The sequence below is a fragment of the Palaemon carinicauda genome, chromosome 11 (assembly GCF_036898095.1).
Source record: "Palaemon carinicauda isolate YSFRI2023 chromosome 11, ASM3689809v2, whole genome shotgun sequence".
In the NCBI taxonomy this organism is placed as follows: Eukaryota; Metazoa; Arthropoda; class Malacostraca; order Decapoda; family Palaemonidae; genus Palaemon; species Palaemon carinicauda.
In genome coordinates this window covers 87089729-87107830 of record NC_090735.1, presented here as the reverse complement: position 1 = coordinate 87107830, position 18102 = coordinate 87089729, and positions in this window count along the sequence as shown.

The following is an 18102-nucleotide window of genomic DNA, read 5'->3' as shown; positions in this document are numbered from 1 at the left end:
ACTCGCGACCCTCCTCAGCCTTGCTATCCTGTCGTCTGATGGGAAGGCTTTGTGGAGATTGGTGTCTATTATCATGCCTAGATATAGGCCTACCAGTCTTTGAGTAGGAAGCAGAGAAGACTTCTCGAGATTTACCAGGATCCCCAGATCTTGGCAAAGTCCCAGAAGTTTGTCTCAGTGTCGAAGAAGGGCTGACTCCGTGTCTGCTAGGATCAGCCAGTCGTCCAGATAACGGAGGAGACGGATGCCGATCCTGTGTGCCCACATCGATATCAGGGTGAAAACACTGGTGAAAACCTGAGGTGCTGTGGAGAGACCGAAACACAGCACCTTGAACTGGTAGATCTTGTTGTCTAGGCAGAATCTTAAGTACTTCCTTGAAGACGGATGGACTGGGATCTGGAAGTACGCGTCCTTCAGATCCAGTGTACACATGAAGTCTTGCGGTCTCACTGCAAGTCTGACCGTGTCTGCCGTCTCCATGCTGAACGGGGTCTGCTTGACAAACTTATTCAGAGCTGAGAGGTCGATGACTGGTCTCCAGTCTCCAGCCTCCAGACGCCTTCTTTACAAGAAAGAGTCGACTGAAGAAGCCTGGGGACCGTCGACGACCTCTTGGAGAGCGCCCTTCTTCAACATAGTCTCGACTTCTGCCTGAAGGGCTTGCCCCCTTGCCGATCCCATAGCAAGGGAGCTCAACGACACTGGATTCGCTGTCAGGGGAGGTAGAGATGTTATGAACGAGACACGATATCCTTGACCGATTACGGAAATCGTTCAAGAATCGGCCCCGAGTTGCTGCCACCTACTTGCGCAACTTTGTAGCCATCCCCCCACTGGTGGACATGCAGGGGGACTGCCAATCCTAGCGTTTGCGGCCTCGGCCACTCCCTCTAGGATTTTACCCTCCCCTAGAGGACTTTTTGCCTTTCTTGTTCTTGGCAGGAAAGGGCTTTGACACCGTTGTCTTCGCTGCCGTTGCCGGTTGCGTGGTCTTGGTAGGGCGTGGTTGCTGGGTTGCTGGAGGTTTATACGGCTTAGATGTTAAAGCCCTATGTAGGAGAGAGTCCTGGTTGGACTTCCTTCACCTCTCGGCTGCCTACTCCACTTCCTTGGGGTCAAACAGATTTCTCCCTGATGGAAGAATGTCTGAGCCTGCTGATTTCGGTGCTGGGGACTTTCTGGTGGATTCTCTCAGACACCGCATCTCGACGCTTCAAGATTCTATTAGCCCACAAGTTCGAGACTTGGTGGGCTAGAAACTCGATGGTACGAGTGCCTGAGAGTAGAAAGGTCTCCATGGCCCTCCTGGTACTCTTCTTAGACAAGTCCTCAGATCGTAACAGGATGCCTAGAGACCCTTGCCAGATGTCCAGCCACGAAGTTGCCTGCATGGCACACTTGGCCGCCACCTCCTGGCTGAGGATCTCCGTAACCGAGAAAGACACTTGCCGGGTGGAGAGTCTCTCTAGAGGGACTCCCCTGGTAAGCTTTTCCAAGGAGTGGTGCAAAGGAAGAGCTAAACAAGTCTCCTCCATGATGTCGAAGTACCTTCTCTGATGGACACAAGGAGGCGGGAGGAGTTTGTTACCGGCGCTGAACCGGCTGGAGGAGGCAAGCTCGGAGAGCTGGCCCTCGACCTTATCCCTGGCACTCTTAACCCCTTGGGACCAAGGCAAAGCCGCACGGGCCCTAGAGGGTTTTTGAGTACCAAAGACTCGCTCCACGACCGTGTCCTTGCCCTCACGAGGAGGAATCTCTGGGTCCGAGAACCCATTGAGATTCCTCATTAGGGTCAGAACCTGCCAGAACCCATGCTCTGACTCCTGAAGCTCTCCTCCTGAAGGGCTGGCAGCAAAGTCTCCTATCCCCAAAGGCTCTTCTCGGGGGAATTCATGGACGTTCTCCGAGGGCTTGGCTGGCTCTGGTTTAATCCTTGAGGATGACTTCGGAATCGTCTTGGAGTCCTTCGACTCCCTCCTGGGAGGGATACAGGACTCCAGAAGCGATGGTGGGAGGCTCTTCTCCACCCCTACCCGAGAAGACTTCTCTGCGCGAGGTGGGGTTTCCCTCATTGGTGCGATGGGGGAACGCCTCACCTAACGGGACTCCCCTGAGGACGGGAAATCTTCGTCCGAAGGGAAGGGAGAAAAAGTCTGGGGGGGGAGGAGGCCTTCCTCAACTTCGCCTTTGGAGAAGTTACCACGTCAGCTACTCCTCCCTTCCTCTTCAGGGGAGTCGAAACTGCCACTGATTTGTGTCCCAGTTCAGAGAGAACAGGCTTAAAAGCCTGTACGACCGCTCTGACAAGGGACCCAAACCAGGGCTGCCGACTGACAGCTGTGCTGTCAGATTCTCCCTCTGGAGGGAAGGGAATCGTTCGATCCCTAAGAGGAGTTACCAAAGCAGGGTCAGCCTGAAAAGAAGAAAGTAAGTTCCTGAACCTATCCGGAGCTCTCCCTCCCTCCGGCGAGCGCGCTGTTCTGCGCTTGCGGGCGGGGGGGCGATGACAATGACCTGGCCGCTCATCGTCCTTCAGCCTCGCGCTTGGGATCGCACTGGCGCTCGCACAATGGGATTTTACCTAAATCGCGCTCGGGCGATGGCGATGGCGCGCGGGAGAGCAGTGGCGCGCAGGTGAGGGTGCGCGTGGGCGATCGATGGCACACGGGGGCACGTTCTGGTGACAGCATAGGGCGTGCAGCAAGCTGAATAAGCGCTCGCGCGCGCGAAGGCGATTGTTCGAGCGCGCGCGGGCGCGCAGGATCATGCTGAGCCTGTGAGGGCGATAACGTTGGGTGCACGCGCAGGGGAAATATATCTTGCGCGCGGTCGTGCATGAGGGCGCACATCAGAAACAGCAACAGGAGGGCGCGCAGGGCGCGCATGGGCGCATGATGGACACCGCGTGTAGGTGAAGGATGGCGAACAATGGAGACTGCGCGCGATAACGTGTAGGTGAAGGATGGCGCTCTGTCGAGCAGGCGAGCAGGGCAAGAGATTATCTTCCCCTTTGCGCCCAGATCCGAAGATCGTGGGAGCGCAGGAGATCGTTTGCGCGCAGGTGAGCGCTGGCGCACAGGAAATCGTGGGCGTGCATTAGGATGAGGACGCGCAGTGCCGCGCTGGCAGGCAGGAGAGCGTTGGCGCACAGGGGAGTGCTGACGCACAGGTGAGCGCTAGCGCGCAGGTAACAGGGTCTGGAGCTGGTGAGCACTTGCGCGCAGGAGATCGATGGCGAGCAGGGGATACCTGGCGCTTAAGGGAATTAGTCACAATGTGAGAAAGTCCCTTGTGCCCCGAAGGGACCGATGCCCGTTTGAAAACAGGGTTCGCAGGCGCCCACAGCGCATCAGCGGCCAGGAACGGCGACGGTAGGTCAGCAGGTCTGGCGGGTGGAAGGTCGGCGTGTCCTTTGTAAGGACGACCTTCCACCGAAGGAGATCGCAAACGGTCTGCGGAGAGGTCCGGGGATGTAGCTGGCAGGGTTGGTGAACGACGACGAGGTTCCTCTGCGGCGGACTACGGGGATGACGAGCCGAAGAGGCGCCTTCTACGGCAAAGAGGAAGGCGGGCTTTACGCCTTATACGCCCTCTGGGGGCCGTGGGGTCAGCAAGCTGACCAGCAGTCCTCCGAAGAGGAGTCTCTGTCAGTGAACTCCCCCGAGGGGGAGAATCACCTGCAGGAGACCGTTGGACTTAGTTCCTCCCACAAAGGATGTTCGGAGGGGGGAACTAAGCCTTCAGCTATATCAGCAACATCAGGAGCAGAGGTTTGATACAACTCATCAGAAGCCTCTGCCACAACAACGTCGACGATAGACAGAGGATCGACCTCTGCTAAAGTCGGTGACTGTTTGACAGCTGCTCCCAATTTGATCATGTCAAATAAGGCTTCCTTGGAGGACGAACCCTGAAGCCCCAAGGAAGCCCAAAGCTGCAACAAATCATGATTAGTTACAGTGACATCAGAAATAATATCCTCCCCTTGGGGAGGAGGAGGAGCTGCCTTGCTATGGGAGGCAACTCCCTCTCCCAAACCCCGAGATCGGTCAACAGAACTGCGGCCTACGCTACCACTCGACAGTTTCTCGGAAGAAACCGATCGAGTGGGAGCTTCGGAGGAGGTTTGGGGCACGGAAGAAGAGCCCTTGGGATTTTCTCCTTTCAAAGAAATCTTCAAAGGAGAAATATCCCTTTTGGACTTCTTCTTCCAGTGCCAGGAGAACCTCTCCCACTGGGAGGTAGACCACTCCTTACACTCACCACATACGTTACTCTTATCACACCGTTGACCCCTACAGTAAGGACACAAGGTGTGTGGGTCCGTTTCGACCGCCGACATATAAGTTCCACAAGGGCGGTCAGGTAAACCGGGACACTTACGCATCGCAGAGGCCAACTTCACAAACACTCTGTCAAAGAAAAAGCAAACAAAAGATCAGTGTAATGGCTGTCAGAGAAGGCGAGGGTGACAGAGGACACGTCCGTCTAGCACCCGAGCCGAGAGCAAAGAGAGCTCAGCAAAGGTGTGTGTGAGGGGGGGGGTAGCTAGCTACCCTCCATAACCCCCCCGCTAACTAGTGGTGGGGTAGTAAACCCTCGTTAAAATTCTAATGGCTCGTCATTTCAGCTACGCCAAAAGTAATTACCCATATTAAATAGCGTGGTTTGTATTTCAGTTACGGAACAAATACTAAATTAATCATTGAGTGATTACTCAAAAGTGTCACTATTTGTAAATTGCATATCTTATGGACACTTTTGAGTAATTAATCCATTTCTTATATAGTATATATTCAGAATATATATCAAATGTACGCTGGCATCACGAACTTCTGTTAATGTACGCTGGTGTCACGGATTCTGTTTGGTTGACTTGTTTACGATGTTAGCTCTAAGCCGTTTAGTGAGGAAACCAAGCTAGATTTTTTATAATATCTCTCCTCTTGCTCAACATATCTCTAGACTTTTGGCTTTCTCAGCATTTAAAGAACCTCCTAATTACTGTGCAAGAAGAAGAGAGCTGCAGGATTGCATAGTTTTGGAGTAAATGGAGAGTGTGGTCTTGTAAACAAATAAAAACCAAAGTAAGTCATTAATTTCTTTAATATGGAGTTTTTATGATAAAACAAAGTTTTATGAATACTTACCTGGCAGTTATATATACATAGCTAATAATCTCTATTTCGGCAGAATTTTTCTAAACGTGGCAACCGCCTTGTGGTGGTTGGATGGTAACACCCGTTAAAGGGTGGTAGGAGGAATCATTCCCGTTTTCTGTTCTTCAGTTCATCTATGCCAGACCTGTCTCCTGAGGGGAGGTGGGTGGGCCTTCGAATGCATATATAACTGCCAGGTAAGTATTCATAAAACTTTGTTTTATCATAAAAATGACAAATTCGAAGATAATTTGTATTTTTCCTAACCATACAAACCTTAGCTATTTACATTGGGTTTACCTTTTAGCGCAGCTGAAATGGCGAGCCGTTAGAATTTAACGAGGGTGTATTACCCCCGCGCTAGTTAGCGGGGGGGGTAGGGGAGTGGTTGCTAGCTACCCCTCCCCACCCCCACCCCCCCTCACACACAGATGAATGCTCACTTTCACTTAGAGGTAGGACTTGTCTTGGAGGACAGGGCTGGCGGGCAAATATGTGTAAATAGCTAAGGTTTGTATGGTTAGGAAAAATACAAATTATCTTCGAATTTGTCATTTGTTCCGTAACCGAAATACAAACCACGCTATTTACAGAGGGTGACTTACCCCTTAGGTAGGGTGGAAAGTCCCCAGCCATACTGGCTTTGGCTTTACCCGGGGACTCAGAATCCGAGTGAGTCGCACTCGAGAAAAGGAGTCCCTGCACCTCACAAGTTCCTTGCTCCGCAAGGAACCATGTGGCCTACGTAAGCTTGTGTGTGAAGGAAGAAGTGTGACCCGTCCTAGGCAATTGACCTGGAGTTCCAGAAGGAACTCTGGGTTAGGACGTTCCCAATACCACCTCGTCAGGGTATGGGGGACGCGACAGTATTGACTCAATACTCGGAACACAAGGAAGCATGGTTTACCTGCAGAGGTTTAAGGTCAGCTATGCAGAGACCAGGATGCTGCTTCCCCGTAGAGGGGATGATAAAGAAAGAAATAAGAGCCAGACATACTTCTTTCATTCATGCAGACTAAAACCTGATAACAATGCCCTCAACCTTCTGCTACCTGTCCAAAAAGGAGCCTGAGGTTAGACCAGCTGTTGTGTAGCCACCACAGAGCGATAGAAAACGTATCGAGACTCCTGTGGGTCACGCCCTGCAGGAAGCGGGCTGCGAAGGTCATTAGACGCTTCCAGACTCCAGCTTGTAGCACCTGCGTCACAGAGTAGTATTACTCGAAGGCGAGGGACGTTGCGATGTATCCAACATCGTGCTGTAGGGCGACGTGACGGGGGAGGGTCTGGAGACAGGTCAAGATGAATGTCCTTGAGTCCGGGCTGAAGAGGTATACTGGTGACTCTCCCCCGTGTCCTCCTTGTGCTCCCAAATCGGCTGCAACTGAGGACAAACTGCAGCTGTTCCCAGCGCTAACCTCTCGATTCCTTTACTGGCAAGAAAGAGAAGGTCTTGGGACATCAGATACAGAATGGAGACTCGAAATCTTGAAGGAATTGGACCGAAGGGCCAGGACCCCCAGATTCTGAGTCTAGCCAACAACTCAGGAGCGAACCTGAATGTTGCCTTCCCCTCTACCTTAGAAAGGGGGGAGTCGTAAGAGACCAAGAAGATTGCTTACACACTGGCCGTGGCCAGAGTGAGCAGGAGACCCAAGGTGGAATACAATCCGAGGCCTGTCGTAAAGGGTCTTGAGAAGATCTCTTAAAGGACTAAAAGTCCGAGCCATGCTCCAAGTTGGAGGTCTTCCTCCGACTAGGGCAGGAATGATCGTAGCTTCGCATGAGCGAGGATAGATCCAGCGGGCAGGAAAAAGTTATTCCTTTAAGCCTGAAGGTCAGGAAAAGGCTGAGCGACAGGCTTCATTGCCGAGAGCGGAAAGGAGTTTCCTCCCGCCGAAAGGCAATAAGACCGTTATTGCTGGAGAAGAGGCCTCAAGGGAAGAGGTATATCTCCCACAGCAACAACCACCTTAGACTCTTCACTTTGCCTGGAAGACCCCTGTGGATGACTATCGCAGATGACGCGACCTCCGTACCGCGACTGTAGCGGGTTGTCTCTTCTTGAGGAGGAGGCGTACTGTCTCCAGGCATGAAGCCGAAGCGACGCCCCGGTTCGAGAGATGTCGCAGTGTGGTTGCTTGAGTAGTCTGCGCCGTGGGAGAAGCTCTCCCGGGAGTTCCGTCAGGGGAAGCAGAGGGTCCCAGTGGAGCTCTCCCATTGAAGGTTGACAGACAACCTGGTCTTGTTGAGACCCATTGTCCACAGACAAAAGGGACGGAAGACGCAGGCGTCGAAGTTGTCCCACCATCACCGGAATGCATCTTGCCAGTCTCTCGAGGTCTGAGACTGGGGGGAAGAACAGCGGAAGCTTGAGGTTCCAAGCTGTCGCGATCAGGTCCCCCAGACTAGTACTTGCTGGTTACCCAAGGTCAAAGACCCCCAGGTACACTCTCTCTACGAGGCTCTGCTCGGATAGTCGGAGAGAACATTCCCCTGCCTGGAATGAGAGAGCCGATGGTGGTATTGAGAGAATCTCAATCATCCCGGTATCTCTACTGCAAGATGTGAAGGTGTGAAAATCCGTCCCCTGCTGGTTAGAATACGCCAGAATCATGAAGTCGACGCGCACGGGGCGACTCGGCAGGAGCTGTAGGATCTGTTGAGGGGCCAGACTAAGGCCCCTAAGCCTGCCTGAATGATGGAGAGGTATCCTTCAGGTCTTGACCATAGGCCTGGACCGGAACATGTCCCCCCCCCCCCCCCTTTCCTTTGACGAGTCCGAGAACAGCATCAAGAATGTGGGGAAAGGACGAGAATATCCACCACCATCAAGAGGCTCCATAGGTCAACACCCATTGCAGGTCTAATAGTTCCGCTGGTCCCATAGGGGCCAGGAAGTCCGGTTAAACATTGCCTGAAGCCACCGGAACTTGGACCGCCCCACATGGAACTTATCCTGAGGCGACCGTTCGGACTATAGACGGGTCAATGAGGAAAGGAGAACTAGGAAACGTTCCAAGGTAGGGCTGAAAGCTCTGGTTGACTGAGAACAGGTACTGCGACTCTCCTCAGTCTTGCCACAGTCAACCGAAAGGAAGGCTCTGAGGATGTGGTAACAGAATCTGGCGTCCCCAGGTGGTCACCCATCCAAGTACCGACGTTGCTTAACCTCGCTGGACGGACGAGAAGCGGGGTTTCCAACGTGGTAAGGCCGTTGACTCAATATCATGGCCAGATACTCCAGATGTTGAGGCAGAGGAAGAGAAGGCTCCAAGCAAAATACCATGAGCCCACACTCATGGTAAGCATCCGGAAGCTTGTCCCGGCGCTGAAGAAGGTCGAAACCGAGCCTACCGGAGTTGACCAGCCCTCCAAACAGCAGAGGAGGCGGAAGCCTGCACCTGAGCGGCCAAGAGGAAGGCAGGGAGAGTTCTCTGGGGAAACAAACCTGCTATGCCACGGCGGGATAGCCACAGTGCATCATAAGCAGGAATACTTGCAGTCTAGGCTGAATTTGACGAGCTCCCTGGAAGATGGATGGAATGGGAACTGAAAGTACCCGTCCTTCCGATCCAGGGTTTAAGGAGTCCTGTCGCCTCGTTACCAGTCTGATCGATTCTGCTGGTCTACGCTGGCCGAAGTTTGTTCGACAAACTTGATCAGGGCTGAGAGGTCGACTACGGACATCCCCTCTCAGATTCTTCCTTACAAGAAAGGATCGACTGAAGAGGCCGGGGGTGAAGCCGTCGATGATCCTAAGGAAGACCTTCGCCTAAGGTATGGATCATTCTGCCCAACCGGGCAACTCTTGCTGACGCTATGGCATAGAGGTTCAGAGACACTGAATTCGCTGACAGAGACGGCAGGCGCGATATCCTTGGCTGATCACAGAGATTGTGCGGGAATGGGCATTGGGAAGCTGTCATTCGGATGAGTAACCTTAAGCATCCTCCCAGCAAAAAACCTGCAATCCTAGAGTTCGTGAACTCTGCCGCTCCTTTTAGGACTATGCCCCCCCGGGGGAGCCTCCCGTGCCATTTGTTCCTGACAGGAGGAAACTGCAATTGGACACCTTGTCCCAGTTGTCGTAACCGATAACTTAAGCCGACGTGGTTGAAAGAAAAGGGCGCTGGAGCCCTGCAGAGTCTGGAAGAAAGCGCCTTGGAGGAGTGAAAACGGAAGTCGATTTCCTCCGCACAGCCGCTGTCTAAGTCTCTGTCCTTGGGCACAAACAAACTCTTCTCAAGGATGGAAGGGTGTCTGAGGTCGTCGACCTCCACAGATGAGACACCCGAAGGAAGCCCTCAGTCAGCGCGTCCAGATGGTACAACATCGAGCTTGTCCGCAAGTTAGATACTTAACGACGAAAGGCCAAGGGGCCTGAGCTCGAGAGGAGGAAAGTACCCAGGTTCTTCCTGTAGCTTCCTTGAACCAAACCTCGGGCCGTAACCGAGGAGGGAAAGGACCTGGTAAGCTCCCAGAGGAAGGGGTAAGTAGTCACCCCTTGTCCGATGGAGAAATCTCGAACGGAAAGCCCCCCCGCCAAAAATCCTTCCAGGGAATGACGGGGAAGGGCTAACCCAGGTTCAGGAAAGAGGAGTGTTGCTCAGATCTCCCTGAAGTTTCTCCTATTCTTGCAAGTGCCACGTTCTGCGTTTACGGGGTGAGGCCGTGTTCTGGAAATACGCTCCAGAAGAACTCGCCAGGCTGGCCATGCTGCAAAAACCCCATTGGGAATCGTGGTCGCAATCGCCCTGGAGCTCGCGAGACGGTAATTCAAAGATTTGCGCATGGGCGAACGTGGAAGCGCCCATGCGCGGTAACGCAGGAACGCAAACGAAGGTGAGCGAAGGAGCGCAGAAGGAGGGCGAGCGTGGTAGGAAGGGCGAGAGCTGGTGGTCAGCGAGCGATAACCCATAGACGAGCAATGGATACTGCAAGAAATAAGCTGACGTTTGTGCGAAGAAACACTGTAGGTTCGAGCGACGGAACACCGTCGGTTCGTGCGACGGCGTGCGACGGAACACCGTCGGTTCGCGCGACGGAACACCGTCGGTTCGCGCGACGGAACACCGTCGGTTCGCGCGACGGAACACCGTCGGTTCGCGCGACGGAACACCGTCGGTTCGCGCGACGGAACACCGTCGGTTCGCGCGACAAAACACCGTCGGTTCGCGCGACGGAACACCGTCGGTTCGCGCGACGGAACACCGTCGGTTCGCGCGACGGAACACGATCCGTCCGCGCGATGGAAAACCGAAAACCGTTGGTTCGCGCGCGGGCGAACATTGGAGAGCATGGGCGCGGACGCGCATGAGCGTAGACGTGCAGGCACGCGGGCGCGCAGGCGAATGATCGCGCGGACGCACGGGCAAGCGGTCGCGCAGGCGAGCGGTCGCGCAGGCGAGCGGTCGCGCAGGCGAACGGTCGCGCGGGTGTGCAGGCGAACGGTCGCGCGGGTGCGCGGGCGAGCGAGCAGTCGCGAGGGTGGGCAGGTGAATGAGAGCGAGTCCGAGGCGGCGAACGCAAGCGTTAGCGCGATGGCGAGGAAACGCGCTGCAGCGTGGGCGAGGAAGACCGCTGGCGATATGGATCAACAGGCGATCGGTGGTGAGCTGGTGAGTGCTAACGCGCAGGTTGGCGATGACGCGTTTTGGCATGCCAACGCGATGGCGAGCAGCATGCGCATGTGAGCGATCGTGCGATGGCGAGCAGCATGCGAAGGTGAGCGATCGCGAGCAGCATGCGCAGGTGGGCGATCGCGCGATGGTGATCAGCATGCGCAGGGTCGCGCGATGGTGATCAGCATGCGCAGGGTCGCGCGATGGTGATCAGCATGCGCAGGGTCGCGCGATGGTGATCAGCATGCCAGGGTCGCGCGATGGCGATCAGCATGCGCAGGTGGGCGGTCGCGCGATGGCGATCAGCATGCGCAGGTGGGCGGTCGCGCGATGGCGAGCAGCATCTGCAGGTGGGCGATCGCGCGATGGCGAGCAGCATCCGCAGTTGAGGGTTGCGCGATGGCGAGCAGCATCCGCAGGTAGGCGATCGCGCGATGGTGATCAGCATGCGCAGGGTCGTGCGATGGTTATCAGCATGCGCAGGGTCGTGCGATGGCGATCAGCATCCGCAGGTGGGTGGTCGCGCGATGGCGATCAGCATCCGCAGGTGTGCGGTCGCGCGATGGCGAGCAGCATCCGCAGTTGAGGGTCGCGCGATGGGGAGCAGCTTCCGCAGGTAGGCGATCGCGCGATGTTGAGCAGCATGCGCAGGTGAGCTAGTAGCTGGCGAACCATGTTCCTTCAGAAGTGTTGGAGAATGTTGGCGTGCCGGCTGTAACACACGCGGGCGATCCGGAGATCACCGAGAGACAGGTGATCGCTGGCGAGCAGATGATAGCTGGCGAGCTGATGATCGCTGACGAGCAGAAGGCAACGCGTGGAAGCCTGCGCATAGAAGAAGAGTCCTTGACCCCGACCTGAACCGAAGTTCTAGATCGCGAGGGCGAACGTGGGCGCACAGGCCGCATAACAGGAACCAACAGGAACAGCAGGGATGATCATCATGAGAGCGCTGACAAACAGAAGAGCGCTGATGAGCAGGAAGGCGCCTGTGCGCTAACACTGAGCAGGAGCAGGAGAGAACACAGCAGAAGGGCGCGCAGGGGAACCCTGACACGCAAGGGAAGAACCCCCGTGGGAGGCAACCCTTTGCCCCGAAGGGATCGTTGTCCGCCGGGAGACTGATGTCCATCGGAAGACCGTTGTCTGTCCGCCGGGAGACTGATGTCCGTCGGAAGACCGTTGTCCGTCGGGAAGACCGTTGCCCGTCGGAAGACGAGATCAGACTGCTGTCCATCTGCACCAAGGCGGAAGATCAAGAAAAAGGAGTTGTAGGCTGCAAACGGAGATTCAAAAAGGTGCCTCTAGCACCCTTATAGGGAGATGAGAGGCCCTTACGACGAGGCGGACGGTGGGCCTTACGGCGAGGGAGGCCAACAGCAACAGCAACAGAAGAATCCTCCGAAGAGGAGTCTCTATGAGTGTACTCTCTCGCGAACGAAAGAGAAACACTTCGTAGAAGAGACTGGTCAGCCAGTGACCTAAAAGGAGCAATCCTCCGAAGAGGAGCTCCTGCAGTTGCCCAGCCCCTTGAGCGAAACTGCAGGTGTGATCGCTCAGCACCAAGAGCATAGTCGCACGAAAAAAAGGCAAGAGAAGAACCCCCCAAAAGGGGAAAAACTCAAGCCTGGACAGGAAAAACTTCCCTCGGAAGGAAAGTTACCCGCCCAAGGAGGCAAGCCTCCTGAGAGTACTAAAATGAACTGGAGAGCTGTCCGTCGTCACGGGAGTACTTCCAGTAGAAGGAGACACGCCCCTGACGAAAATACAAGGGGGGAGGCAGCAACAGCCGAATCCCCAGGACTCAACAAGACAGCTCACACCGTTGCCATATTACAGAAACGAACTAGATCGGTAACTGTAAAAAAAAATAAAACAAATAACATTAGTACACATTCATTACCCCGGGAAGGCTCCGAAGAGGAATCCCGAGGGAAAGGAAACAAGAATTACACAACAGGCACGTGCCCTCACAACCACTTACACTCACGGAAGGAGAACTGTAACCAAAACAGAATTATAACAATTATAATTATGTAACTATGTAATTATGTAATTTAAAAAAAAAAAAAAAAAAAACTACAATTAGATTCATAAACTAATTGAGACAAACGTACGGCGTAGCAAACCCCCCACGCGGGAAGGAAGCTACAAGGGCGTAGTAACACGTAGTAAAAGGGTGAACGACCTCGAGAGAGAGAGAGAGAGAAAGACATAAGTCAAACTCGATCGCCACCCATAAAATTACGCCGTGGTGGCCTAACTGCCGAGGACTCCACGTAGATATCGTACACTACACACACAACTCTGAAAAGGAAACTTACTGATTTCTATACTCAAATATATATACAAACATGAAAACATGTTTACATACAGTATATATTGAGTAAATGAAAAGTAAGCGATTAAGTAAAGACAAAACAAACAATGGCTGCCAAGAGAGGACCAAGACAGAGACGTCTGTCACAGTCCTAGCCAAAAGTGAAAGTGAGCATTCATCTGTGTGTGAGGGGGGGAGGGGTAGCTAGCTACCACTCCCCCCCCCCCCCCCCGCTAACTAGCGCGGGGGTAATACACCCTCGTTAAATTCTAATGGCTCGCCATTTCAGCTGCGCTAAAAGGTAAAACCTCTGTAAATAGCGTGGTTTGTATTTCTGTTACGGAACAAACTCCATTTTTATGAATAGTACTTACCTGGCAGTTATATATGCATAGCTGATTAACACACTTGGAGGAGGGTGATAGACAGTAAACATCGTTGGGGAAACAACCAAAAAAGCTGAAGGATAAATAAACACCTTGATTCCTTACCTGCTAAGGTAGCTGACTTCAAAGGTTCCTGCCTCTTGAGTCGCTTTCCCTTAGGAGTGTCAGCCAGGATGTGACCTGCAGTGCTGAAAACACTCAATCAATTCTGTCAACGGGGTGAGACCAACAATCTGACTAGACTTCAGGACTACCTATTGCCCAAAATAAAAACTGCAACCTTACCAAACCAACCACCTAACTTTTGCAAAGTAGATAAAAATCATCTAACTAGACTGAGGTGACTGTACACAAGTCGAAGTCCTCAGACAACCAATAAAAACACCAACCTTCGCACAAGCATACAAAACTAAGGTTGAGGGGAGGTAGTAACTCCTTTGCCTAATACAGAAGCCGTAGCTACGTATGGGCCCAAGGTATAGCATTTCTCATAATCCACTCTCACCTCTCTGAGGTAATGAGAGGCGAACACAGAGTTGCTCCTCCAGAATGTCGCATCCATAATTTGACGGAGCGACATGTTCTTGCGGTAAGCAAGCGAGGTCACAATGGCTCTCACTTCGTGAGCTTGCACTTTTAAAAGTCCAAAGTGTTCCTCCTCACACAAGAGATGCGCTTCTCTTATAACTTCCCTCAGGAAAAAAGACAAAGCGTTCTTGGAAAGGGGCTTCTGAGGATCTTTCACAGAACACCACAGGGAGCTAGAAGAGCCTCTCACATTTTTCGTGCGAGACAAGTAGGTCTTGAGGGCTCGTACTGGACAGAGGAGCCTCTCTTGCTCTTGACCCACTAGGTTGGTCAAGTTAGGAACCTCAAAGGTCCTTGGCCAGGGCTTAGAAGGGTTCTCGTTCTTAGCGATTAAGTCTAATCTTAAGGCACAAACTGCCCCATTCAGATTGAAGCCTACCTGTTTTTCAATTGCATGGACTTCACTGACTCTTTTAGCTGTTGCTAAGGCCAAAAGAAAGAGGGTTTTCTTGGTAACCTCCCTAAGGGGAGCCTGTGAGATGGGCTCAAACCTCTTGGTGCACAGAAATTTAAGAACCACATCAAGGTTCCAAGAAGGGGGCTTTAACTGGGCCTGCTTGGTCGTCTCAAAAGACTTCAAGTCCTTATCGCGAGACAAGTCCAAGCCTCTATGCCGACAGACAGAAGAGAGCATACTTTTGTACCCCTTGATAGTGAACACAGCCAGCTTAGCGTCCTGCCTGAGGTACAACAAGAAATCGGCAATCTGGCTCACAGAGGTAGTGGATGAGGAAATCTTGTGCTTCCTACACCAAGCTCTAAAAGTCTCCCACTTGGACTGGTACCCCCTCTGCAAAGAGACCCTCCTCGCTCTGGCGATAGCTTTCGCAGCTTGCGCTGAAAAGCCTCTCGATCTGACGAGCTTCTCGATAGTCTGAAGGCAGTCAGATTGAGAGCGAGGGGGTTTTGATGATATCTCTCGAAGTGGGGTTGTCTGAGCAGATTTGGACTTGCAGGGAGGCTTCTTGGAAAGTCCATCAACAAGTCCACCACCTCCGTGAACCATTCCCTCATCGGCCAGAACAGAGCTATCAGGATCATTCGTCCCGAATCGAGGAGAGCGAATTTCCTGACTACCAGATTGATGATCTTGAACGGGGGAAAAGCATAAGTGTCCATCCCCGTCCAATCCATCAAAAAGGCGTCTACTGCTATTGCCTCCTTGTCCGGAACTAGGGAGCAATAGATGGGGATCCTCTTGGATAAGTTGGAGGCGAAAAGTTCGATGAGGGGCCTCCCCCACAGCCTCCAGAGACCCTGACAGACCTGTTGGCTGAGGGTCCATTCTGTGGGAAGGACCTGCCCTTTCCTGCTGAGCATGTCCGCCCTCACATTCTTCTGTCCCTGAACAAACCTCGTCAGCAGGCTTATCCTGTTCTCCTTCGCCCAAAGAAGGAGCTCTCTTGCTGTCTCGAACAGAGACAGAGAGGGAGTCCCTCCTTGCTTCCTGATGTAAGCAAGAGCTGTGGTGTTGTCTGAGTTGACCTCCACAATCCTCCCAGACACCAAGTCTTTGAAGGCCTTTAGCCCCAGAAAAATTGCCATCAGCCTCTTGTTGTTGATGTGCCATCCCAGCTGAATTCCTTCCCAATAGCCTGAGACCTCCTTGCTTCCTAGTGTTGCCCCCCAGCCTGACTCTGATACGTCTGAAAACAACACTAGGTCTGGGTTCTTCTTGTGTAAGGAGAGCCCTTCCCCTAACAAGGTTGGGTCCAGCCACCACTTCAGAAGATTCTTGACTTCTGTTGGAATGGGGAAGGAAAAGGAGTCTTCCTGCGTCTTTCTGTTCCACGTCTTCGAAAGAAAGTGCTGAAGAGGCCTTAGGTGGAGTCTCCCCAGAGAGACAAACTGTTCGAGGGAGGATAGAGTCCCCAGCAAACTCATCCACATCTTCGCTGAGCACCTCTTCTTGTCCAGGAAAGTTCTGACTTTTACGAGACACTTGGTCTGTCTTTCCTGAGAGGGAGAAGCCCGAAAAAGAACTGAATTCAGAACTATCCCCAAATAGAGAATAGTCTGATTCCGTCTGATCTGAGACTTCTCCCTGTTGATGACCAGGCCTAGATCTTGAGCCATCATAAAAGACTTCCGTAAATCCTCCAGACATTTCTCCCTCGATCGTGAACGAATCAGTCAATCGTCCAGATAGAAGGATATCCTTATCCCCTCCTGATGCAGCCAGCCTGACACATTCGCCATTATCCTGGTGAAGACTTGAGGAGCCGTGCTGAGACCGAAGCAAAGAGCTCTGAATTGGAAGCACTTGCCCTGCATTACAAATCTCAGGTACTTCCTTGAAGTCGGATGGATGGGGACATGGAAATACGCGTCCTGCAAGTCGAGTGACACCATCCAGTCCCCTGGACGTACTGACGCCAGCACCGACTGAGTCGTCTCCATGGAGAACTTTGTCTTCTCCACAAAGACGTTGAGAGAGCTGACATCCAGGACGGGTCTCCATCCGCCCGAGTTCTTGGGGACCAGAAACAGGCGATTGTAAACGCCTGGGGAGGATAGATCCCGAACCGGTTCTATCGCTCCCTTGTCTAGCATTTGGTCGACAAGGTCTATTAGGGCCTTCTGTTTCCCCGGATCTGAGTACCGGGCTACTAAGGCCAGCGGAGCATCTGCGAGAGGAGGTTTTTTTCAGAAAGGGGATCTTGTATCCTTCCTTGATGACTGAGAGGGACCAGGTGTCCGCCCCTCTCCTCTTCTAAGACTGCCAAAAACCTGACAGTCTTGCGCCTACTGTCTGGAGGAGACGAACTTCATTTTCTGGAGCGAGGTCTGAAAGAACCCCTGGTAGATCTTGGTCCTGATTCTTGCCTTCTCCCTCTAAAATCTGGTCTTGAAGAAGTAGTCCTGCCCCGAAAGGGCTGCTGGAATCTCCTTTCCTCCCGTTTCGAAGAAGAAGGAGGAGCTGCCAAGGGCTTACGAGCAGAACGAGATAAAAGGTCTTGGGTGGCTTTTTGGGCCAGAGAAAGCGTAATGTCATTAACCAGGGACTCGGGAAAAAGATGTAGAGAGAGGGGGGCGTAAAGAAGCTCAGACTTTTGTGCAGTGGTAACAGACCTAGAAGCAAAAGAGCAAAGCAGGGCTCTCTTCTTTAGGATCCCAGCTTTGAACAGCGCAGCCAACTCATTCGCCCCATCTCTGAGGGCCTTATCCATACAGGACATAATACTGGTAAGGTCCCTAGATCCTTCCATCTGGTCAGTTTTCCTTGCCAGAGTCCCAAGCGACCAGTCTAGAAAACTAAAAACCTCAAAGGCTCTAAAAATACCTTTGACGAGATGATCCAGCTCCGACATCGACCACATGACCTTGGCTGAGTTGAGAGCATGCCTTCTAGCAGAGTCCACTAAGCCAGAGAAGTCACCCTTGGAGGAGGAAGGCACTCCCAGACCCAAAGGTTCCCCAGTTGCATACCACATACCCGCTTTTGAAGCAAGACGAGCTGGTGGAAACGAGAAGGAAGTCTTAACTGCTTGTGTCCGCTCCTTCATCCAGTCATCAATCTTTGTAAGAGCCTTCTTTGCGGAAATAGACAGTTTCATCTTAATGAAGGCCGACTGTTTCTTGGCCTTCTTTCTGTTAAATCGGGACTGAGGAGATTGAGGGGCAGCAGGTTGGAATTCCTCTCCAAAAAGTTCAAGAAGGGAGCGAGAGAGAACTTTGTAATCTCCCGCAGCGTCGGCAGGATTATCATCGTCATCAGAAACATCCTCGAGGTCCTGATCCACATCTGCAATATCCTTCGAACGAGAAGGTTCCTTAGAACCCGACAAGGGCAAATCAAAGGAATCGTCCTGCAAAAGACGGGTTGCATCCTGGAGTCCAGCGCTAGAAGAATCCTTGGAACGAGAGGCAGTATCGTCCCGAAGAGGCAGGCTGGTATCGCCCTGGCACCGAGAACGAGAGGCAGAGTCGATCTGGTGTCGAGAGCGAGAGGCGGTATCGTCCTGGCGTCGAGAACGAGAGGCGGTATCGTCATGGCGTCGTGAACGAGAGGCGGTATCGTC